Raw genomic sequence first — 26,510 nt, 5'->3', positions numbered from 1 at the left:
CCTCTCAGTCAGAGCATTTAGATATCTGGAGTGTCTCCAAGTTGTTTTGCATTATGTGTGCATAAGCTGTGAAAAAATGTCCCTCTAATTTCCCCTGTTAGACCATAAACTCCTTGAGGTCAATGAACACACACACTTTATTCATTTTTGTATTTCAGGGTCTTACTAATCTTTATTTCACCAACACCTAACACAGCCCTCCACACACTTTGCATGCCCATTATAGTCCTCAAATATTTGTCAAATTAAAATGAAATTAAATTCAGATCATCGATCTATTTGATGGGCCATCTTGAACCCCCTCAGAAATCTCAGATAAGCTTTAATGGGTGAGAGGACACAGGAACCAGTTGTGCAGGATTGGAAAAATGAGTCAAGGAAGCAAAGCCATGTTAAGAAGAGACCTGATGGGGCAAAGCTAGGTGGCACAATGGATAGAGCACTGGCCTGGGAGTCAGGAGGACCTGAGTTCAAATCCAGTTTCAGACATTTAATGATTGCTTAGCTGTGTGACCTTGGGCAAGTCACTTAATCCCATTGCCCCTTGAATAAATTGGGGCGGCTAGGTGATGCAGTGGATAAAGCAGAGGCCCTGGAGTCAGGAGTACCTGGGTTCAAATCCGGTCTCAGACACTTAATAATTACCTAGCTGTGTGGCCTTGGGCAAGCCACTTAACCCCCATTTGCCTTGCAAAAACCTAAAAGAGAGAGAGAGAGAGACCTGATTGAGCAGGAAGGACAGATGTTATAAGATGGTTTTGACCACTTTCTTTCTCTGCTGTCACCAAATGATCTGGAGCCTTCCTCTGGGGGCCTTTGACCTAGTTAACAGTACTTTTCCTTCCCTCCCTTAGCCCCTTGAGCGGAAGACACTAACAGGCTCAGAAATCTGAGAGAGGTCAAAGTGGTGCATGAATAAGTAAGTATTGGAATGTAAATTTTGATCACTGAAACCTAGTAAGATATCTTGGGTTTTATGGGCTAGATTTCTTTCTTTTTTTTTTTTTTTTTTTTGCAAGGCAGTGGGATTAAGTGGCTTGCCCAAGGCCACAGAGCTAGGTAATTATTAAATATCTGAGGTCAAATTTGAACTCAGGTACTCCTGACTCCAGGGCCGGTGCTCTATTCACTGAGTCACCTAGCTACTCCCTAGATTTCTTTCTTAAGGACCTTACCTTAAGCAAATTGCTCTGGCTCTCATGTATTGGCCTAAAATAGGTCCTCATTTGGTCCTTGTCTAGGCTTAGTAAATGTAAATAACAATTATTTCTGTATTATTACCTAAGGGTCTTCCCTTCCCAGACTGATTTTTTAAATTAGGTATGAGACCATTTTTTGCTTCATTCTTACTGAACCTTGATCACTGAATGGGCATTGTCTCAGCCAAACTAAGACTGGGAAAGACTTTTATCTTAAAAATGATCAAGGTCTTCCACGGCATCCTGGCCCATCTCTGTTATCTATCCTGATCTATGCCTGGGCACTGGACCCAGATGATTTGGAAAAAATGAGGCTGGTGACTTTGCACAGGACCCCCTCATGTATCCCTCCAGGGAATCCTGTACTATATAGAACCACATGATCCTAGATGGAAACAGAAGGAAATAAGGAAACAGAAGCCTGGGTCCCACCTGAGTAGCAGAAGTAGAACCACAAGAGTAGCTAACAAGTTTCCTTCTCCTTGGAGGAACCAAATTCAAAGAAGCTCAAGAAAAAGAGGCATGGATTGGAAGAGGAAACCCACATCCAATAGTACCTCTTGTAACATAGTTATAAAAGTCTTTCAGATCCAGGGAAATAAATTCAGCTCTCCATAAATTCTGAAATCTCTAAGATTTCAGTTCTCCTGTTACCCAAGTACTTTCTCCTCATGGGGTGCTTCAATCTCAAGGAACTTTATTAGTCTGGAGGGACTATTCAGGTCCCTAAGAAGAGTATAGGCTCATGGGAAAAGGAGAAGAAGTAGAAGTTATCTTGACTATTTATGGGGTTGATATATAATTTTTTTTGTTTTATTTTGTTTTAAGTCAAGTTAATAAAATCTCTCCTATATTTGTTAGCACGAGTACTTGCATTAGAGTTGTATGTGTTCAGTTGTTTTTCTAGCATGTCTAGCTATGATCCCATTTGGAGCTTTCTTGGCAGAGATACTGGAGTGGTTTGCCATTTCCTTCTCCAGTTCATTCTACAGATGAGGAGACTGAGGCAAAGAAGAGAAAATGACTTGCCTGGGGTCACTCAGCTTAGTGTCTGAGTCCAGAGTTGAACTCAGGAAAATGCATCTTCCTACCTTCAGGCTTTGCTTTCCATCCTCTTTGCCACCTAGCTTCCCTTGTCTTGGAGTTATCTTTCTTTATTAGTAAAGATCTAAGACACAAGCCAAATTCCAGGAGAAACCTTGGGTAGGGGAAGTGGGTAGGCATCAAGTCAAAATAAGAATAAGATTATTGAAAAGCCCTTCCCATCTCTCCCTTCAAGACTGAATAATGTCCTTGTAAACCCAGACCTTCATTTTTGGCCTACTAATCTAGCCTACAGATTATATTAGTCATATATATTTCTGTCTCTAACTAAAGGTTAAGATTTCCCTTTTCTCAAGTTTTCTAACCACATATTCTGGCTTAGACATAATGAGATCTTGGGTACTAGTTCTGCTGATTGTCTTAGCTGTTGGTCTCTGAAGGTCTTTGCTTCAATCCAAGTCTTAGGATCTTGGTGATAAAAAGGCTTTTGGAAGGCCTAGCCCACCAGCACCATGTAGGCATGACTACAATATTCCAGACCATTAGGCCAGCAAGTCTCTGCTCAGGTATCCCCAGTAATAGGGAACTTACCACTGTGTAGAAGAGTCCTGTTTAATTTTTAAATCATTCTAGTTGTTAGGAAGTTTATCCTTATACTGAGCTGAAATCTGCCTCCAGATTTTCCATTCTAAGAATCCTCAGTTCTTTCAAGTGTTCTCATGTGACTTGGCTTCCAGATTCTACACCATCTCAGTCACCTTCTTTTGGATACCACCTACTTGTACAATGTCCCTTTTCAAATATGCCATCTAGGCTTAGGCCCAGCACTCTGCTAGGTCACTATCTGCTCAGTGCATGAATGAATTCCTTCCATAAATGCAAGATTTTCTGGGACTTTTATTTCAAAGAGCTCATTATTGCCACTGAATGTTGTATCCAATTTTTTTTGGCAGCTGCAGGACATGGTTGACGCTTGAGTTTGATTTCAAAGAAGGTCTCCTAAATCCTATAATTCTTTTATACACTGCAATAGAGGAATTTTTTTTCAGGGGGTATAGAGGGAAGAGAAGAAAGGAGGGAAGCTACAATGAGAATAGGAGTATGATTTCCTATATGTAAGCATCCTTGGAAGGGGTAAGGGCATTCCTGTTTTCTGCTGCAGTCAACTTATGGTGCCAGCCAACTTACTAACCTGTTCCTTCAAAGGCCTGGACTGCCAACTCTGCAGCACTACAGCTATTGTGCCATTCCCCAATGTGCCTTCCCACTGGAAAGAGGTAGAGTGTTCCCTTACATTACCAGCTGGGGAACAAAGGCTCACCTGGGACCCAAGCAGAAGTTGCTTGGAGGAGGACAAGGGCAAAAGTGCTTCACCACTGGGCACCAGACTACCGCTAATCCACCCTTAGCTCAGTCACTGAGCTCCCCTCCCCTCCTTTCTCACTGTGCCTTCTGAGAGTCTTCTGTAGTGTGGTGAAAAGGTCTTTGGGTATAGCAGGCCTGATTGTTCTCTTATGGTACATAGAGAAACCTAGCTTTCATCTGAAGCCACAGTCTTCTGCAAGAGAGGGCTAATGTTCTCTCTCTTACTGACATTTACACAAGACCAGGAGAAGTTGAATACTCCTTGTTCCCATTCAGGCCCATCCTTCAACAATCACTTTTGCTTCCTGAAAGGTCACTGTAGCCTAGATCATGATTGCTTGTCACTCTGCCTCCCTCCCAGTATATTTAGTACCTAGCCCATCATCTCTTCTATTGTAAACTTTGCCTCATTTAGCTTCACATTAACTTAATCATATCAACTGGCATGACTTCTATCTCCAATCTACCTCACTCATTCACAAGTGGTCACACATTATTCTAATTTGTACCATTCTCCATCTTTCCCTATCCTTAATAGTTTAATTAAATTTCTCTCAGGTGCTATAATTCCTACTTATAGCTCTGATGATAATTTTTTTTTTTGCAAGGCAATGGGGTTAAGTGGCTTGCCCAAGGCCACACGGCTAGGTAATTATTAAGTGTCTGAGACTGGATTTGAACCCAGGTACTCCTGACTCCAGGGCTGGTGCTTTATCCACTGCGCCACCTAGCTGCTCCTCTGATGATAATTCTTTTAAAAAATCTTATTTCTATTGATAGCTTTTATTTTTATATCATTTTGCTTCCAAATATATCCCTCTCCCCTCCCCTATTCAGCAAGCCATTCCTTATGACTAAGATTTTTTTTTTTGGTTATGCAAGGGAGTGGGGTTAAGTGACTTGCCCAAGGTCACACAGCTAGGTAATTTTTATGTGTCTGAGATCACATTTGAACTCAGATCCTCTGACTCCAGGGCTGGTGCTCTATCCACTGCTCCAAGATTAAAAAAAAAAAAAAAAGGAAAAAAGGTAGTTCGGCAAATCAATCAACATTATTATGCCTCTCCTTACAAGTATTGTTCCACAGGGGAGTGCTGGAGTCAGGAATTGGCTTACAAGAATGTTCAGTGTGAGCATTTATACCTTGAAAAATCTTCAAATACTTCAAATTGAAGTTTGGTATTTATTTTGCTGATTGCTTAGATTAGAAAAATGATGGAGAAAATGTTAATAATGTAAATTAAATTTTTAATTGTGTTCCCCCTTTACCTCCAGCTCTTATTAAACACCCCACTATTGTTTACTAACACCCCACTGTCTGTAGCCCCCTAACCTCTATAAGAAGGAAAGGGAGATGTATTTTTTCAGGACCAAGCTTAGTCATTATAATTACCCACCTGCTATTGACTCATTAAGTTCTTTTTTTGGGGGGGGGTGAATGGGTCTGGACCTATAATTTCACTGGTGTGAAATTTATAGTCAAGTAACTCCCCCTAGGTCTTTTTTACATTGATTTCAAATAATATTTGTTATTGGGTTGATTCTATTGAATGATCTTGTATGATTATTTTTCAACCTAAATGTAAGACATTAGCACAATTTTACAATTCATCTTATTAGTTTTAGTCAAACATTGTAGCTTTTCAAGGTAATTTTTAATTCTGATTTTCTAAACCAATACATTAGTTATCAATTCAATAATATTAAATTCCAGGGACTATTTTTATAGAAATATAATAATTATAATAAAATTAAATCACAATTTCTTGAAATAATTCCACCTTTTACTTCTTGGTAAATATACCTGATCAGATGAGTAAGTAGATTTTGGAATCTATGTTAAACTTATATATATATATATATATATATATATAAACTCAAATATAGTTTAGTTTTTGTCTTTTTTTAAATCTGTTTTCTCAGTTACTAAGATGAATAGAAATGATTTTTTAGGTAAGTGTCAGAGATCTAATCACAGCGGACCAAATTTTGACCCCTAATATCAGTGGAAAATGTAGTTATTGCTACTGACTACCTATGTAACCTCGGGCAAGTCATTTAATCTCTGTTGGCCTTACTTTCCTTATCTAAAGAATGAAGAGAACTAGTATTTTTATAATTTTTAGTTTTAAGATTTTCAAAATATAAATATTGTCTCATTTTATTTTCATAACAATATTGGGAGGGAGGTTCTATTATTATCCCTATTTTACAATGAGAAACTGAGACACAGTGACTTGCCTATGGTCATACAGTTAATAAAGTACATAAGGTCACACTTGAACTCATTTTTCTGATCCCATATCCAGTGCTCTATTTACAGTGCCAACTAACTACATTCTGTGTGTCTAAGGTCAAATTTGAACACAGGACTTCCTGATTCCAAGTCCATTGTTTTCTCCATTGTAGTGCCTAGCTGCCTAGCTAAATAATCTACCTCTAAAGATCCCTTCCAGATCTAAATCTATAATCCTACAACCAGTGAAATTGTCTAGGTTCTGAAACTACAAAGATGAAAAGTAGCTCCTGCCCTCTAAGAGCTCACACAAATAAGCATAATTTAGACAGACAATAATAAGGGCAAAGGAGAGATTCTAAATGTTATTTAAAAATTGAGAAGAGAGAACATTTTTATTTAGGTTGATCAGGAAGGGCTGCATGGAAGAGGCAGTATGTGAACTAAGAAATAAATTATTTTCTTTTGTCTCTCTCCAGCTCCCTGTTTAAAAAAAGAAAAACTCTTGTATCTAATATGCATAATCAAGCAAAACAAATTTTCACATTGGACATACCTCTTCTTTTTAAAAAAATCTAATTAATCAGTGGTTCATCTATTTTATTGTTTTTTTCATAAAACCAACTCCTATTAAAGTATTTTTTATTTTGAGTTTTATAAATCTTTTTTTTTCATTTTGATATATAATTGGAAATTTCAAATTTGTTCTTTTTCTAGTTTTTTTTTTCAAAGTTGCATGTCCAATTCACTGTTTTGCTCTTTCTCTCTTTTATTGAAATGTGCTTTTAGATATATAATTTTGGGTGGCTAGGTGGTGCAGTGGATAGAGCCCTGGCCCTGGAGCCAGGAGTACCTGAGTTCAAATCCGGCCTCAGACACTTAATAATTACCTAGCTGTGTGACCTTGGGCAAGCCACTTAACCCCATTGCCTTGCAAAAACCTAAAAAATAAATAAGTAGATAGATATATAATTTTCCTCCTAAACTGGGATTTATATCTCAAATTTTGATGTCATATGACTGTTATCATTCTTTTTAATGTAATCATTATTTCTATGATTTATTCTTTGACCCTCTCATTCTTTAGGATTTAATTAGTCTACAATTAATTTTAATTTGCATTTCCACAGCACTTTATTAAATATAATTTTATAGTTATATGGCCTAAAAGGGATACATTTAATATTTTTTCTTTCTTGCATTTGTTTGTGAAGTTTTTATGTCAATTTCTGTGAAGGTGCCATAAGCAGTTGAGAAAATGCTATACTCTTTCTATTCCCATTCATTTTTTCCAGAATCTATTCCAGAATCATCACATCTAACTTTTCTAAGATTCTATTCATCTCCTTAACTTCTTTCTTCCTTATTTTATGGTTTAATTTTATCTAGCACCAAAAGGGAAAACACTGGATTCTCTCATTCTTCCCCCTGAACCCTTCTCTGTCAGATGATGGGTAGCATCCTTTATCATTTTTCTTCTGGTATTATGGCTGGTCATTGTACTCATCAGAGATCTTAGAGTCTTCAAAGTTAGTGGTTTGTCTTTAGAGTATTTTTGCCATTGTATAAATTGTTCTTCTAGTCCTACTCATTTAGTTGTTCATGCAAATTGAAAAGTATTTTTAATAGGCAAAGATTTGGAAGGAGTACATTCCAGGTTGGAGGGTGACCTGTGTGATTTCATGGAGATGAAATTCTACAGGATAAGAGATAAGGAAATAGCTTAAGGGTCCAGTGGTGTTAGACCAGAGCATCTAAAAAGGTAATGCATAAAAAGGGTTTGAATGAAAGAAGGAAGAAATTGGGGGAAGGAAGACTATTACAACAGTCCAGATGTAATGAAGGACTGTACTAGGGTGGTTGACTGTGTATGTAGAGATAAGGAGAAAGATAAGAGATATTCTGAAGGTAGAATTCACAGGACAGGGCAGAAGTTTGTGGGGAATGAGGAAGAGGTAAGAGTTAAGGATGACTCTGATGTTTCAAACCTGGCTGACTGGAAGGATGGTGTTGCAATCAGGAGAAATAAGGAAGTGGGGTGTGTAATGTTTAGTGAATGAAATATTGAATTTAATTTGGGACTTGTTAAATTTGAAATGCCTATGGAATACCCAGGTAGAGATATCTAGTGTGCAAGTGGAGATGGAAAACTAAAGCTTAAGGAGAGTGATCAGGGCTCTGATTTGGGGAGTTATCTGCAATGGGGTGATAATTAAAGCCATGGAAATGGATGAAATTGTTCAAGGAAAAGAGTGGAGAAAGAGAAAAGGAGAGACTATAAAACAACTTCAGGGATCTTACAGATGGAAAAACTGAAGTCCAGAGAGAAATAACTTGTCCAATCTATTCAACAAAACTGATAAATTCTATCATGTATGTGTAAGGAATCCTATAGATAGTGTGGAGTAAAGAGAGAGCTAGCCTTGGAGTCAGAAAAACTTATTTCTAACAGATGGGTTCTATGACCTTGAACAAAATACCTAAGCCCTCAGTGTTCTGGGCAAATCTAAGACAGATCAGTTGTTAATATGTATTGGTAGAGGTTGTTTCCCTACTAGGAGTTTCCACTACAGCTAAAGCACCAATCTAGATCATGAAGCATTGTGTTAGGTGCTAAGGCTATAAAAACCAAACAAATAAAATGGTGTCAGAATGGGGGAAGGGGATCAAGAAAGGATTTATACAGGTGATACTTCATTTGAGTCTTGAAGAAGGGTAAGAATTCCAAGAGAAAGCTAAAAAAAAATGTCAGACCCCAACCTTTTTTTATTGACCTGAACTTTCCTCAAGAACTTCAATGCCTAATGCTTTCTTTAGGGCAGCTAGGTGATATAGTAAGACATCTTCACTAGTTTAAATCCAGTCTCTGACACTTTGCTACAATATGACTTTGGGCAAGTCACTTAATTAACCCTACTTGTCTGTTTCCTCATATGTAAAATGAGTTAGAGAAGGAATGGCAAATCATTCCAACAAGAATACCCCAAATGGGGTCACAGAGAGCCAGATATGACTGAGCAACAAAAAACACTGTCCCTAAAATGGTACTACACTTTTTTCCTTATCCTCTGTTTCTAATCCTTGTTTCCTTCTTCCATACATATCTTTTAAGTAATCTAAGCTGGTTGTTGAGTTCTCTATGTACCCACATTGGTCTCTCTCTTTTTTAAAAATTTTATTTACTTAAGTCAATAGGGTTAAGTGACTTGCCCAAGCTAAGCAATCTGAGGACATAGTTGAACTCAGGTCCTCCTGACTCCTTAGCTGGCCCTCTATCCACTGTGCTACCTAGCTGCCCCACTCCCCACCTCGTTGGTCTCTTAAGGCAAATCTTGGTTCTTCTCATCAAAATTATTTCCCTCTTTGTCTTTGGAGTTTCTTTCCTCAGTTTCTCAACCTTTTTGATTATTTCCCTTGCAGAACTTTAGTCCAGGATGATACCTGTCTTCCACTGAATGCTTTGCAATCTGCTTTCACAAACTCTAAGAGGAATGGACATTTCCCTCTAAAGTTTCTATCATTTCTAATCCCTCCCTGTTAGATTCAGATTCAAAATAGAATCTCTTATTGGTTCCAGTACCTTTTAGAGGATGAATTTATCATTAAAGCAAGTCAGTTATGAAGTGCTCTGCTTTTGATAGAGGGGAGCTGCAACACACGTCCCCCTCATTACTCTGTTGGTTTTTTTGTATTCTTTCTCCATTTCATCTTCCTATTGAATAAAGGGTTCTTGTGGGGCAGAGATTACTTTTGTTTTTGTTTTTGTCTTTGTGTACCCTTACCTAGCAGAAAGCTTCTCACAAAGGAGTTGCTTCATAGAGGTTTTGTTTTGTTTTACTGGATTTGTGGTTGCACCCATACCGGGAACTCCTAGTGAAGTAACTTCAATGCAGATTTCAGTCAGAGTTGCCTGGGGCAGTGAAAGGTTCTGTGGCCCTCGTTTGAGAAAGCCTACTCTCTATCCACTCTGCCACTCTTGAAATGAACATAGAGATGATGAATAGAGTTCTCTATTGTGTGTATTTTGTGTATAGTGTGTGTATTTTGGGGAGGAAGGGTGCTTAAGTTAGACATAAAGAAGGATGTCCCAACCATTCAAAACAGTGAGTGTTTGAGTCAGGTGACTGTGGGAAGCAGTATGATATCCCTCTAGATAGTTTTAAGAAGATTAACAACTACTTCCTCCCCCCATCCTGATCCCAAAGATAGTAAATGTCATAAATGACCTCTGCATTCTTGCCAGTCAAAGGTTTCCCTGTGTGAAAAGTGGATGCTCCCATCCTTATTAACGATACCAGCCAGCTATTTCTGGTGTCTAGACAAGTTCCCCCTCAAGTGTGGGAACTTTAAGTTTCACTTTTGTGATTCCCCACCATGAATGTCCCCTCCACGGGATGGGAGGGGGGCAATATGGGGAATACCAAACCGGAAGCTGACATTTTGAGTTATACCTCTGAAAGAACCTCTTCACAGAAACAAGAACTGAAATATCATCTGGGCAGCCATGCAAAGCAGGCCTCTATTTCAGTCTGAATCATGAGCAGGGGGCCATTCCCCTCAGACAAGATAGATGGGCACTGGAAAGCCCACCAGAGGCAGAAGATGTGGATGCTTGGGAAGCCCATCCTCTGGGGAGAGTACTGAGCTCCAGTTAAAGGTCTGGGGTCAGAACTCTCTAGCATTTTCCTTTTCTGGGTCATGCTCCAGGGCTTCTTTCTCTGCCTGAGGAGGTCAAAAGGAGAAATATTCTTCCCTCTAACTTTTTTGAAGCCCCTTTGCTTCATGATAGACTCCAGGGATCCCTAAGCCAGCTACCATATAATGGGAGTACCCAAAGTACCCCACCTCCTATTGCATTCAATTACTGCTTTGAAATTCTCTACCCCTCTTAATTTGGGGTGTCCCTATGCTCCCTCTGCCCAACCAGATTGACCAAGCACCTAGAGCTGCATCTTGTTGGCGGTAACCAAACAGCCCCTGGGTAGCTCAGCCTGCTCTTCAATGATATTAAGATGTAGCCAGCACATGTGAGTGATTTTAGTGATCTCAGGCCTTTGGCCTACACAGAATAAAATAGTAGAATCCTAGAATATTAGAACTGGAAGAACTTGGTGGTATGATGTAGTAGAACAGTCAATGAATTCAGCCTTAGAATAATGTAGTTTAAATATGAGCTCTTTTCCCAACTCTCTGTATGACTTTGGCCAAGTCTTATGAACCCATCACCTAAGAGAATATTTTGTGACTTCTAAGTAAAATAGTAGAGAGGTGGAGAGAGCACTCACTGTACATGGAATCAGAAAGACCAGAGTTCAAATCTGTCCTCCGACATTACCTACTCTGTGACTCTAGGCAAGTCACTTAACCTCTGTCTGATCCAGTTTCCTCCTTTTTATAATGGGGATAATAAATAAAGGTAGGGGCAGCTAGGTGGTGTAGTGGATAGAGCACTGGCCTTGTAGTCAGGAATACCTGGGTTCAAATCTGACCTCAGACACTTAGTGATTATCTAGCCGTGTGGCCTTGGGCAAGCCCTTAACCCCATTGCCTTGAAAAATCTAAAATAAATAAATAAATAAATGAAGGTATTCTTCCTGAGTTTTTATGAGGCATGTTATGCAAAGTATGAAATCTTAAAGCTGTATATAGATGTTAGTTATAACAATAACATCAATATTATTATTGTCCAACCTACTCAGGTAGGAAAACTGAATCCTAGGTCACACAAGTAGACAAAAATATTCACCATGCCTAATGAGTCCATACTATAAACCCTAAAGGTATGAAATTGCATTGCTAAGATTCAATTTCATTAGGATTCCTGATTTCAAATTCAGTGTTCTTTCTATAACACTCATCTGAACTCACACCTGTCAACAAAACAGACTAGAGCAGCTTGGTGATCCAGTGGGCCTGGAGTCTGAAAGATCTGAGTTTGATGACTGGCCTCAAACACTAACTAGCTGTATGATCCTGGGCAAGTCACTAAATCCTCTTTGCCTCAGTTTCCTCATCTATAAAGTGAAATGGAGAAATAGCAAACTAGCATCTTTGCCAGGAAAACTCTACATCTCATGTAGTCAATTTGTACCAACCTCCTCACTAATCTTCACAATCCAGTTTCTCCCTTCTTTCAACCTACCTGTACATTGCTGTCATCCTAATTCTTTTAAAAAAGTAATTCTCAACATTATTCTCATCTAAAGTATTAGTCACAGAATAATAGAACTTTACAGTTGGAGTGGACCCCCTACCCAATGCATGAATCCTCTCTACAGTATCTCTAAGTGATCATAAGATTACTGGATCAAAGATATAGAGCTAGAAAGAATTTTATAGGTTATCTAGACCATTTTCCTTATTGAATGGAAGAAGAAAATGGGATTCTGAGTAATTTGACCAAGGACTACAGGGAGTAAGTGACAGTCAGGATTTGTACTCAGGTAGCCCAGAAAGCTGGGCCTGAGTCAGGAAGACTCACATTTCTGAGTTCAAAAGTAGCATAAATTGTTCACTTTAATCTCTCTGGGATTCAGTTTCCATACCTGAATAGGTTGGACAAGATAATAATATTGATATTAGTGTTATAACTAACATTTATATATACAGCTTTAAGATTTATAAAGTTATTTGCAAATGTTATCTCTTACTAGCTATGTGACCCTAAACAAAATTGCTTGCCCTTAAGTTTCCTCATCTATAAAATGAGTTGGCAAAGGAAATGGCAAACCACTTCAGTATCTTTGCCAAGGAAATCCCAAATGGGGTCTTGAAGACCTCTGAGTCAAAAAGCAGAACTCTTTCCAATGCACTATATATCTACTTCCAATGATGGGTAATTCCTTATTTCCTGATTCAGCCCTTTTCATTGTCTAAAACTTAAAAAAAAAATCTCTCTTGTATTGAGTTGAAATCTCTCTCTCTGAAATATCCACCAATTGGTTCTAATCCTGCCCTCTGGACCAAGCGAATAAATTTAAATCCTCTTTCAAATGACAGATAACTCTTTAAATAAATTGATGACATCTATTTGATGGCATCGTTCCCAGTCTTCTCCAGGCTAAATACTGCTACCTTCCCTTATTATCCTTGATAAGATATACTTTTGAGCCCTCTCTCCATGCTGGTCTCCCCAGCTTGTCAAAGTCCCCCTACAATGCAGTATTCTGAATTGACCACAATATCCCAAATAAGCATTATCTAACCAAGAACAGAGGACCTCAGGACTATCACTTACCTTAAACTGAATATTAGGGCTGTCTTAGCTGCTGTTTTTGTCGTTATATCACAGTCATTTTCCACCCTCCTCCTCCAGATTGAACCTTCCCTTATGACAAAGAAAAACAATTCAGCAGAAGCAGCTGATGTAAAGACTGCTTCTGATAATATATACAGTATTCCTAGTAATCCCCTACCTTACCTTCACAAGGAATGTGATGTGTTTCATTATCTCTTCTTTGGGACTTCCATTGTCTTTTTTCCATAGCTAAGAGTCCCATTTCCTTTTAGAGAGCTTTTCTCCTACCTCTTCTCTTATAATCATTTTGTGACATTCTTTTTTTTTTATTTCTATGTCATACCATTGATCATTCAGTCCATCATAACTACAGGTTGGTTGTTGTGTCTTTTTTTTCCCTCTTTACATGAGCTGCTAAAAAGTCACAATTTCCCTGATCTACTTTTACAGATGATTTTTAACCGAAGTGAAGGTCTTCACATATGTCCTCCCTTTTTAAATTTCATCCTCTGAGATTCTTTTTATCATTTTAGCCTGTCAAAAATTTTTTGGATCTTGATTCTATTTTCCAGTACATTAGCTTTCCTTCCCAGCTTTGTGGTAAGCTTGTCAAAATTTTGGAAGATATTTGTATTGTTATTCATGTTAGTTACTGATTCATTTTTAAGGAATGCTGAGGATGGAGTCTAACAACCCAACACTTCTAAATCATCATCCATCAATATTTATGCATGACCTTTCAAACAGTTCAGAATACCACTATTACAACCCACCTCACAGCTCCTCACTTTACATAGAATATTGTTGAATTCTAAGCATGCACAAGGTTTTGTTTTTTTCTCAGGGAGCTCATTTATGACTTGTTCAATTTCTTTTTCTAAGATAGGGTTTTTAAAAATATTCTATTCCCTCTTCTATTAATCTGGGCGATTTATATTTTTGTGATATTAATCCATTTTACTTAGTTTGTCAGTGTTATTGTTTTAATTGGGTGAAGTAGTTCCTAGGAATTACTTTAATCTTTATCTTCCTTGTGTGTTTATTCTTTTCATTTTTTATACTAGTAATTTGGTTTTATTTTCTAAATCAATTAGTCAATGCTTTATTTTATGAGTTTTTCATAGAACCAGTTCTGTTTGATTTATTAGTTCAATTTTTTTTATTTTCAACTTTATCTCTTTTGATTTTCAGGATTTCTATTCTGTTATTTAGCTGGAGATTTTAACTTGTTCCTTTTCTAGGTTTTTAGTTGGAGGCCCAGTTTATTAATTCATTCTTTCTCTCTCATAATGCATTATTGGTATTCTACCTCCCAAACTCAGATACCAGGGGTAGTTAACAACTAGTAAACACAAATACTTCAATAAACTTCATACTCACCATTCTCAAAAATAAGGAGGGGAATAAGCTTTCAAAAAACTGTTTGTAGAAAATACAAAAGGTCAGGCTTGGGATAGGGAAAAGTGAAGTAGCAGAAGTCACACAACCAAAAAAAAAGGATTGTATCAATTCTGTTGGAAGATCTCCAACGAGAGGACATTCATTGCTTTATGATAAAACCATTTAGTTGCTGGACAGCTCTAATTTTTGTTGATTTCCTTTTGTTTTTATATTATCTTCTTTTCCTCCTCCCTCACCCAGAGAGATAGTCCTTATAATAAAAATTTAAAAAGAAGAAAGAAAAAAGCAGTTCAGTAAAATTAACTAGTTCACCAACAACTCCAGAAGAGTTTTACACCCAAAGTGACCAAACTCTGCAAAATCTCTTCTTCAAGGGCAGTACTTGGTGGTTATCACTACCACTACCACCATCATCTTCATCTTCATCATCATCTCTACCACCATTACTACCATCATTTTCATCTTTTTCATCATCATCATCATCTTCACTACTATCAACATCATTATCACCACCATTACAATGATATTCAGTTAGATTCTGAGTGAGATGAGCAGAACCAGAAAAACACTGTACAACCTAACAGCAACATGGGGGTGATGATCAACCTTGATGGACTCGCTCATTCCTTTAGTGCAACAATCAGGGACAATTTTGGGCTATCTGCAATGGACAATACCATCTATATCCAGAGAAAGAACTGTGGAGTTTGAACAAAGACCAAGGACTATTACCTTAAATTTAGGGAAAGAAACCTGATATCTTATTGTCTGATCTTGCTATCTCTTATAGTTTATGCTTCTTCCTTAAGGATGTAATTTCTCTATCTTATCACATTCCACTGAGATTAATGTATACCATGGAAACAATGTAAAGACTAACAGAATGCCTTCTGTTGGGGGGGAGCAAGAATGGCGAAAAATTGCAAAACAAAATAAAATCTTTCTTAAAAAAACAATAATATTCAGTTAGTCAAAAAACATTAATTAAGCATGTTCATACCAATAAGTGACTTTGCTTTGAGTTGTGAGATATAGTTCTAGGAACACAGAACCACAATATGCAAGTGTAAGTTTGGAGGGGTTGCCCAAAAGAATGCTACATATGCATCACAGAATCATAGCATTTTTTAGTTTAAAGGAAAAGGTCATTTCATTCAATCCATAATTAAAGAATGACTTGATCTCTATGGGATTTTCATTACTCCTTGGTTATTCAGTTTTAACTTAAAAGATTTGAAGGGAATTTTTTTATTATCTACCAAGACTAATAATTCTGTTTTTGGATTAGTCTAATTGCTAATAAGTTTTTCCTTTTTATTTTGGTTCAGACCTGTGATTTCATTGGTTCAGGGAACTCCTCTGAGGAAATTCCCTTTACCAAGGCCTCTTTATCTTAGAAAGAAGGCTAAGGATTTGCCAAGGATCCCTCTGTCAATATGTCAGAGGTAACACTTAAAACTAGACCTTCCTAAAAAGGCCAGCTATCTATGTACCAAGATTAACAATTGGATATTTGATTAGTCGGAAATTAGGAGGACACCAGAAGGTATTTGAGGAATGTTCTAAGTAAAGAATCCTAGGATAATTTAAGTATTTGTGCTTTTTTTCTGGTCTTTATTTTTTTTAATAATGTATCTCTTAACCCCTCAACTCTCTTGAAGGCAAAGTAATATGACTGGATATGAAGCAACAATGAATCACATTAATAAATATTCTTTGGTCTATAGATTACAGGGAACATACAAGAAACTCTTAAAAGGATCTTACAATCAAATTTGGAGAAGATAAGGTATATAATATCTGTATATAAGCATATCATAAAAGGAAGTGATACAGTAGTGGTCTGGCTTAAAGCAGGAAGAGGTCATCATCTCCTCCAACCTAGTCTGGGAAGGTTCCTTAAAGGAAATCATAGACTATGTCTAGAAGGGAGAGAAGGAAGTTCTCTTCCTTAAGGATGTTATTTGAGATTCATAAGAATTTTCTTTTTTTTCTTCCCATCTTTTTGTTTTGTATTTTATTTTTTTCCCAGTTACTTATAAACAATTTTTACATTAGTTTTTAAAACTTTAAGTTCCAAATTCTCTACCGTCTCCTCCTTCTAGACCCCTTCTATCTTTATATAAGTTGTATATATGTAGTTATACCAATATTTCCATAGTAGTCACGTTGTGAAGGAAAATATAGACCAGAAAAAAAATCCCTCAAGAAAAATAAATTATTTTAAAAAGGTATGCTTCAATCTGTATTCAGACATCATCAATTCTTTCTCTAGGGATGGACAGTATTTTTCATCAAAAGTCCAGAGTTGTTTTGAATATTGCTAAGAATAGCTAAGTCATTCACAATGTTTTATAATATTGAATAAGTAATTTCCATAATTAAAGTATCTTTCTTTTTTGTGATTCTCTAATTTCATATAATTCTAGGATTGGAAGGAAATGAGACCAAAGAGTCAAAAAGTAAGGGCTAGAAGGGATCTTGGAGACTGTCTATTCCAACCTCATTTTATAGATGAGAAACCAGTGGCCCAGTGACTTGCCCAATAGCCAAGTGTCTTAAGTCACTTGCCCAAGTTACTCAAGAAGTAAGAATGGGAGGAGAAGGAATTTGAACCCAAATTCTCTGACTCCAAATCAAGAGCTTTTTCCATTCTACCCTAGAAGAGATTTTGCTACAATTCCATTACAAGTATATTTCATCCTTATAGAACTCTTCTGAAAAGTTATTTAAATGGTTGAATTTTAAAAGCAGCTGATACAAAGGGCTCTCTCTGATAATTGATTGATTAGTTGATTAGTAGGAAATTAGGAGGAGAGCAGGTTTTTTAGGAATCTTCTAAGTAAAGAATCCTAGGATAATTTAAGTATTTGTGATTTTTTCTGGCCTTTCTTTTTATAATAATAACAATAACTGACATTCACATAGTGTTTTAAGGTTTACAAAGTACTTTGCGGGGAACGGATGGGACTCAAGCCTGTCGGTGAGTTGGGGAACGTCTACCCCACCCAAGTGAAGACTTCCTGAGGTGGAAGGGGGGGAGGCAAATGAAGCAGCTGTGGAGTGTTTTGAACTTGGTCAGACATCAAAGAGGTCAAGGTCATCTATTGGATCCCAGACCATCACCAGTCCTCTTGAATTTTGTCTTGCCGCTGGACTTTGATGAGTCTAGAAGAGACATTGTGGTTGACAACTTTGTGCAACTTTGCCTCACTTAAAACCTAATTCACCCACAAATCAAGAAGACATCATCCTGTGGTCACTGGTCCTCTTTGAAAATGAATAACAAACAACATCTTCTAGTCAGCACCTACCTTTTCCCACTTGTTTAATCACTGCCCTTTTTTTCTCTCCTAACTCTTACCAATGCAACCAATTTTTTACTGTGTCTGAATGCCTCTGTGTTCCTCTGCTTATAATTTCTGAAGTCAGCTTTTTTTTAATTTATTTTTATTTTTAGTTTTTAGTTTTTTGCAAGGCAATGGGGTTAAGTGGCTTGCTCAAGGTCACACAGCTAGGTAATTATTAAGTATCTGAGGCTGGATTTCAACTCAGGTACTCCTGACTCCAGGGCAGGTGCTCTATCCACTGAGCCACCTAGCTGCCCCCATGTCAGCTTTTAAATCACATTAAGTCAACACACATTTATTAAGTATCTGCTATGTACCAGACACTATGTTAAGTTCAGGGTTACAAGGAACAGCCTTTGAATGGTGCTTCATAGATCACATTCTCTCCTTTGATCCCAACAATTCTAAAGGGTAGGTAAAACAGTATTATTTTCCTCCATCTCTGAGATGAGTTTCAAAGAAGTTACTATGATCAATGCTTTGAATGGTCTAATATAGCTATAAATGGAAGATCTAGACTTTTTTCTTTAAAGACAAGTCCTATGTGCCTTCTTCTATATCCACTGTCTCTCTAGAAACTGATTTAGTCATTTGAATGTAGAATAACTTTGAAATAAGCTTTATTTCCTAAAAATATCTTTTTTAGGGACATAGTCTAAATTCTCTTCAGAGGCAGCCTGTTGCAGTATAGAATGTTGAACCTGGCTTCTTAAAGACCTGAGTATCAATTCATTCTTGGGAATTTTCAGGCATTGTAGCCATAGATAAGTTGCTTAACCTCTCTGAGTCACAATTTCCTCAAATGTAAAATGGGTAATAATACTTGTCTACTTCCTGGGATTGTTTTGAGTCTCAGAGCAGATCATATATATTAAGTTCTTTGTAACAATTAAGTTTTATAAAAATGTCAATTAGTGTGATATTGTTTTGTTCAATCATTTTTTTAGTCATGTCTACCTCTTTGTGACCCCATTGAGGGTTTTCTTGGCAAAGAAACTGGTGAGGTTTGCTGTTTCCTTCTCTAGCTCATTTTACAAATGAGGAAATTGAGACAAACAAGGTTAAGTAACTTGCCTCTTAAGGAAGGAATGATCATAGCACCGAGACTACTAAAATGGTCATTAAATTTAGGCAGATTGGTGATAAATGACTTATATATGAGGACAGTCCTATGGCATGTCAAATGAACTACTCAGCTTAAGAATTAGACTAGTCTCATTACTAACAATAATTATTCAAGAGATCAGATGCAGTTGGAAAGCATCAAGTAAGTGGAGTCTCTATTAAATATTTCCTTTCTTTTATCTCCTCTGATTCCTTCCCTACCCCACAAACATTTGCTTCCCATCCCCCCCGCACAATAAAAAACCCCACTATTGTCTCCTTTTAAGGAAAAGATATAAGGACATACACTATAGAGCAGGAATCTCTCTGTTAACCAGCTGACAATACAGGTGCCATAACCAATCTGCTGTGCAGAATGATGGGGGGATGGGATTTCCATGAAGCCAAGGAAACACAAAACCACAGTTAGAAACCTCTAGTGGATCCCAAAGCAACAGATGGATTCTGTATTGAGTGTTGAGTGTCAGAGCTGGTATTCTCTAACATCAAGAAGTAAAGATGGGCTAAAATGTCTTCTCCACTGAAATCATCACCAAAGCAAAAAGAAAATCAGGGATTTAGGATCTACTTTTACTGGGTGCCAAGTAAAGCAAGGAAATACTAACATAACCTTTCTCTTTAAGAGAATTAGAAATACATCGTGGAAGCAGGTGTAACTTTGTTTCTGCACAAACCTGGGTTTATTTTGCAGAGGGACAGTCCTGTGCTTAGTGTGACTTATTGGAGGAGATATAGCTCTTGATTTACAGAAAGAATTCTTAGTACAATGCTGTAGTTCTTGAGTAAGGAGCTTTCTTCATTTTGTTGTAGAGACTTCCAGAAAGAGTTCAGAGAGACACTTCAGGAACACATGAGAAGACAAGAGAGATCTCATTCAGGGGAAACCTACTCATAGCAAGGTTCCGGAATTTCAAGCTCTGGAAGTCAAAGAACATGACAGGGACTGCTTCCATATATGCCCCTGACTTCAAGGACTACAGTTTGCCATTCAAGTTTCTCTCAACTGCCTCCCTAGAGGTTCTTTTCTCCATATTTGTCCCCAAAATCTTCTCCCTCTGAAGTCTGTCACACTGAAGGGTCTGCAATAAACTGATGCCTGTTAACATATCTGCCAATCAGTGGTCTTCCTCCTTAAGCAATTATCCTTTCACAAAATTGTCCAGTCCTGTCCAGACGCAGGATTATACACAGAAGACTACACTAAACTAAACAAATACCTCTATACCCAGTTGAAGCATTTCTATAACTGATATACTACAAGAGTAAAAGACACAACTAGGGCAGTGACCAAGGGAAGAAACATAGCTAAGATCAAATCATAACATTTCATAAAATGTCTGTATAGGAAAAGACCTCAGAAAACATCTAGTCCAACCTAAACAGGAATCTCCTTTTAAAAAATGCCCAACAAGTATTTAGCCACTGCTCCAAAACCTCTGGTGAGAGGAAATCCATGGTAGTCTGTTGCACTTTGGGACAATTCTAATTATTGGAAAGTGTGTGCCCTTTATCTCTACATCAAACCTAAATTTACTTCTTTGTGGCTTTCATCCATTGATCCTAATTCTGTTCCCTGAAGACAAATAAAATAACTAAATAAATTAATGAAAGCTCTCATATTCTCTACTAAGTCTTCTCTTCTCCAGGCTAAACATTCCCAGGTATGGATCAGATCTTTAGATTTATCCAGTCCAGTTTGCTTTGGCCAGCACAAATGAACTAGCTGTGTTGTGATATGTGCTATCAATAAACCACTGATCTGGTAATTACTGTATATGTATTTTTCCTTTCACTAGAATATAATTTCCTTGACAACAGGAACTATATTTTATAGAATAATAGTATAGTTTTCTGTTCTTCATCACAGTTTTCTTACTTTCCTCATCACAGCTTTGATACTTCTCAGGTCAGTATAAGAAATTAAATTGGAATTTTTGGAGAGTTTTGCAGAAACTACAGACAATACATGAAGGCCAACAGATGACACAGAAAGAGTCTGGAAAATCAGAAATGCATAGAACATTTGTATAGTATTATAAAATATTAACAAATTTTATTTTTTAATACCATAGTAATTCAAATCTCTTCTCTAGTACAAAAAGAAGAGACAAAAAATTTATGCAGATTTTCCAGATTGCAGGGTCACTATACCCTTAATTCCCACAATGTAGAAGAGATAATTGTAGTCTTATTTAGCATTTATATCGTGAATTTAGTGTATGCCCTTTGACAAACCTTTTATTGACATACATATACACAAACTGCATAAAGTTTACAAAGGACTTATTCCATAACAATCTTTTGAAGGAGGTAGTATAAATATTATATTCCCATTTTACAGACGAAACTGAGGCTCAAAGAGATAAAGACAAAAGGATGTGCCCAAAGTCACACAGCTAGTTGTATAAGAGCTAGAACCCATTCTCAGATCTCCTGATTCCCAATCTAGCATTTATTCCATTGATCATACTGCCTCTCTGGTGTCACAGTGCCAAGTCTAGCTCTCTGAAATCTTTGGGAAATGAATGAATCATTCAGCAGAATTAAATTTCCCCAAGCTAAGAATTTACTTTTTAAAAGAACCAAAAAAATTTGAAGGTTTCATTGATAATAGTTTGCTTTTCACACAATATTTTCCCAGTTACTATCCTCCATAGTATCCTCCCTTAAAAAGTAAAGAATATATAAATATAATAATATTTAATTACATATAATTTAATAACAAAAATAAAGGTAAAGTTAAGCAAAACTTCCCACTACAGTGTTTGCCCCTACCAGAATGATGTTTGTTCTTTGTTCTGGAAGATGACCATGACATCAGGGAGGTGGTGTAATGACAACACATGAAATGGATTTGAGTGAGGAGGTGTTGCATTAAGTTACCAGTCTCACTTTCTCCTCCAAAGCATCTGGGATCAGTAGCCAGAAATAGCCCTGGATGTGTGACTCTCAAGGTTAAGAGACTTGCCCAAGGTCTCATACACATAATAAGTATCAAGTGTCTAAGACTGCATTCGAACTCCCATCCTCCTGATTCCAAGGTCAGTACCGCTTAGCTGCCTAGCTGCTGAGTATGTCATATTTTACACCACCTCTTTACCAAGAGGGACCTAGGTGGCACAGTAGATGGAGCACTGGATTGGAAGTCACAAAGATCTGAATTCAAATCCAGTCCAGAAACTTCCTAGCTGTATGACTTGGGTAAGTCATTTAACTTCACTTTGCCTCCAGAGAGGCAAAATCTTTGCCAAAAAACATGAAGAATCAGACACAACTGAAACAACTTTACACCACTACCAAGAGGGAGGAATAATGTTCTAATTAGTCAACGGACTTCTAATTTTCATTTAGTTTCAATTTCATTAACATTTGGTATTATTGTTATTTATATCACAGAGGCAGCAAAGAAGTGCTAGACTTGGATTTAAGGATACAGGTTCAAATCCATTCTCTGATATTAATGAACTATTCAACAAGAAGTAAATTATTTACTTTCTCTGACCCTCAGACCACTCTCCACCACTATAAATTACAGATATCATAGCTTTGCTATAAGTTGTGATGTATTCCATCAGGAGTTCCCACTTCAACCAAATTATGGACCTGGCACAATGATGTTTCATCATATTCATATATCATAATGTATTTTTCATTTCCTACTTTTTTTTAAATGTGATGGGGTCCCCCCCACACCTGCTATGAATCTTTTGACATGGAATGAGAACTTTAACCTCCCTGGGGCATATGTATTTCAGATAGAAATCTTTCTAAAATGTATTTATTTACATGTGTCCTGCCTTCATAAACAAAATAATGACACACACAACTTAACCTGTTCTTGATTTAAGAACATTAAACCTTGTAATACAGTGATACTGAAGAATGTAGATTCACTTGTCCCTACATGAAATCCATCAATCAATAAACAATTATTTTTGAGTGCCTACTATGAGTCAGGAACTGGATTGAGTGCACTGTGACTCTGGAATGTTATGGTGGTTATTTGTTTGATTTTTGTTTTATGCCTACTTTTTGTAATTTTGCTATTACTTCTTCCTTCTGTCACTAGCAGGTAATCATACTTGTTTTATTTACATAATATACAATATAACATAACACAATATATCATAATGTAACATAACAATATAATATGATAATTTGATCCTCTGTGGGAAGGTCAAGGTGGGATTAATACACACAAAGGAAATAAGTTTCACAGGGGATAGAGAGCTGACTGTGTAGTCAGGAAAATCTGAGTTCAAATCAAAAACTACTTAACTGTGTGATCCAGGGCAAGTCACTTGGCCTCTGTCTGCCTCAGTTTCTTCAGCTTTAAAATGAGGATAATAATAGCACCTACCTCCTAGGGTTACTGTGAGGTTAAAAAAGATAATTTTTGTAAAGAGTTTTGAAAACCTTACAGCATTTTACAAGTGCTAGTTTTCATCATCACTATTTTGGCAGAACTTTTTGCATACTTCTGGTTCCCAACTATAATCCAGGTTGGTAAAAATTCTACATAACTGAGTTCAGGAGAGGCTCTTTACTGATGATACTTCAATAGTTAATATGCTTCTTGCTAATTCTGCTGCTGTTGCTGTTTATGACCTAGTCCTCTAAATGTCCTTAAAAGGTCAGAGGCATGCCCTAAACACATCTTGTCACTTAAAAGTCTTTCTTCTGAACTATTACAAACCTGTATTTTTAACCTTTTGTCTAGAAAAGTTTACGGGTGACTTGGGCACACCAGATGGGCTCAGAATGATTATCTTTTCCTCCTCAACTTTCCAAGGACCTCATGCTCTTCCAAGTCTTCATATACTCACTGCTATCTCTTATCATAGAATTACTGAATTTTGGTCATCTACCTACTTTTTACTTATACATATCCTACATTTTCAATTAATGGTTAAATCTTATTTTTTTCTGCCTTTACATATCTCCTAGAAGTTTCCTTCTCTATGCTCATTCAGCCATCATATTAGTTTAGGCACTATTTACTTCTTCATTAGAATAGCCATTAAATTAGTCTTCCTGTTCCAATACATTCTGCAAATGTTCTTTCAAAGGGTTGGACTGATCATATGTCTCCTACTCAGCAAACTCCAATCAAGATTCCAGATAAAATTACAGTAAAGACAAATGATATAAAGAAATAAGCAGGGCAAATGCATTATGCTTAAAGAAACCATAGATGACAATCAAAATCAATATTTAATATATATTCACCTAATACCAAAGGATCTAAATACTTAACTTGTAAGAAGAAATAATAAAATTTCATATCTCAAACTGTAATAGTAGGGAACTTGAATATATCCTTTTCAGTCCTAGACAAATTATCCATAAAATACATTAGGGAGAAATCAAAGACCTGAATGGAGTATTAGAAAAATTAAAAATGATAGCTCTCGAGAGATTCTTGAATGATAATAAAAAAGAATTTATAAATCCCTCATTTATACATGAATCCTGTCCAAAAATTGAACATGTTTTGGGGCATAAAGACCTTATAAAAATAAATACTAAATATTTATTTGCTAATTACAGGGTAATAAAATTATGTTCAACAAAGAGTCTTTGAAGAAAGAAGTAAAAAATAATTGGAGACTGAATAACATCATTGTAAAGGACTGTTGAGAGGTTAACTAGGTGGTGCAGTGGATAGAGAACCAACACTGGAGTCAGGATGAGCTGAGTTTAAATCTGACCTCAGACACTTAATAATTACCTAGCTATGTGGCCTTGGGCAAGTCACTTAACCCCATTGCCTTGCAAAAAAAACTAGAAAAAAAGAACAAATTATAGAAATAATAGAAAATCTATCCAAGAAAATGACAATAATGAAAAATATATCCAAACTTATGGATGCAACTAAAACAATTCTTTGGGGATAATTTCTGAAAAGCTTTTATTAACAAAAAAAAGAAAGAACAAATTAATGAAGTAGTCACACAACTTTAAAAAAATACCTTGGGGGGCAACTAGGTGGCGTACTGGATAAAACACTGGCCCTGGAGTGAGGCCTACCTGGGTTCAAATCTGGTCTCAGACATTTAATAATTACCTAGCTGTGTGGCCTTGGGCAAGCCACTTAACCCCATTGCCTAGCAAAAAAAAAATAAAAAAATAAAAAAAATACCTTGGAAAACAAAAAATCAAAAAAACCCTCCCAAATAAATAACAAAGTAGAAATTCTGAAAGTGAAAAAAGATATTAATAAAACTGAAATAAAAATTTAAATAATTACAATTAGGATTTGGTTTTTGAAAAAACTAATACATTAAATTAAGTAGTTAATTTAATTCTTAAAAAGAAAGAAGAACAAATTGTTCATAATGAAAATGAAAAAGGGGAATTCAAACAATTGAAGAAGGAATAAAGAAAATTTTCAGAAACTTTTATCTAATAGTCTAACAAAATGTGTAATGTAGAGAAATAGATGAACATTTATAAAAATATAAAATACCTAGATTAATAAAAGAAAAAAAGAGAGGCAACTAGGTGGCACAGTGGCTAGAGCACCGGCCCTGGAATCAGGAGGACCTGAGTTCAAATCCAGCCTTAGACACTTAATAATTACCTAGCTGTATGATCTTGGGAAAATCACTTAACCCCATTACCTTGGAAAAACAGAAGGAGGAGAAGGAGAAGAAGAAAAAAGAAAGAAGAAGAAAAGGAAGAGGAAGAGGAAGAAGAAAGAAGAAGAAATTCTGTCAACATTCAATTAACAATTAATTCCAAGATCACACAAATTGTTTGCAATAAAAGAAAAAGAAGGTGCCCTTCCAAAAGAAAAAGAAAGTGCCCTTCAAATTTCTAATCACCTACAAATATACTCTTGATGCCTAAACAGATCTAGGACAAAATCAAAAAAGATAATTATAGTTCTACATCCTTAATGAATGTCAATGCAAATACATAACAACATCATATTAGAAAGATTATATTTTATGACCAGGTCAGGCATATATCAAGAATTCAGGTTTGTTGACCCAGCAATACCACTACTGGGTCTATATCCTGAAGAGATGATGAAAAAGGGTAAAAACATTACTTGTACAAAAATATTTATAGCAGCCCTGTTTGTGGTGGCAAAGAATTGGAAACCAAGTAAATGTCCTTCAATTGGGGAATGGCTTAGCAAACTCTGGTATATGTATGTCATGGAACCAGGAGAGACGGGATTTCAGGGAAGCCTGGAGGGATTTGCATGAACTGATGCTGAGTGAGATGAGCAGAACCACTAACAGCAACATAGGGGTGATGATCAACCTTGAAGTACTCACTCATTACATCAGTGCAACAATTGGGAGCAATTTTGGGCTGTCTGCAAAGGACAGTGCCATCTGTATCCAGAGAAAGAACTGTGGAGTTTGAACAAAGTTCAAGGACTATTCCCTTTAATTTAGAAAAAAACAGATATCTTATTGTCTGATCTTGTTACCTCTTAGATTTCTTGTCTCTTCTTTAAGGATCTCTCTCATCACACCCAATTTGGATCAAGGTACAACATGGAAACAAAGTAAAGACTGACAAATTGCTTTCCGTGG

Source organism: Macrotis lagotis, chromosome 1, assembly GCF_037893015.1.
Source record: "Macrotis lagotis isolate mMagLag1 chromosome 1, bilby.v1.9.chrom.fasta, whole genome shotgun sequence".
NCBI lineage: Eukaryota > Metazoa > Chordata > Mammalia > Peramelemorphia > Peramelidae > Macrotis > Macrotis lagotis.
The sequence above is the reverse complement of the archived record's forward strand: the minus strand, read 5'-3'. Positions refer to the sequence as shown.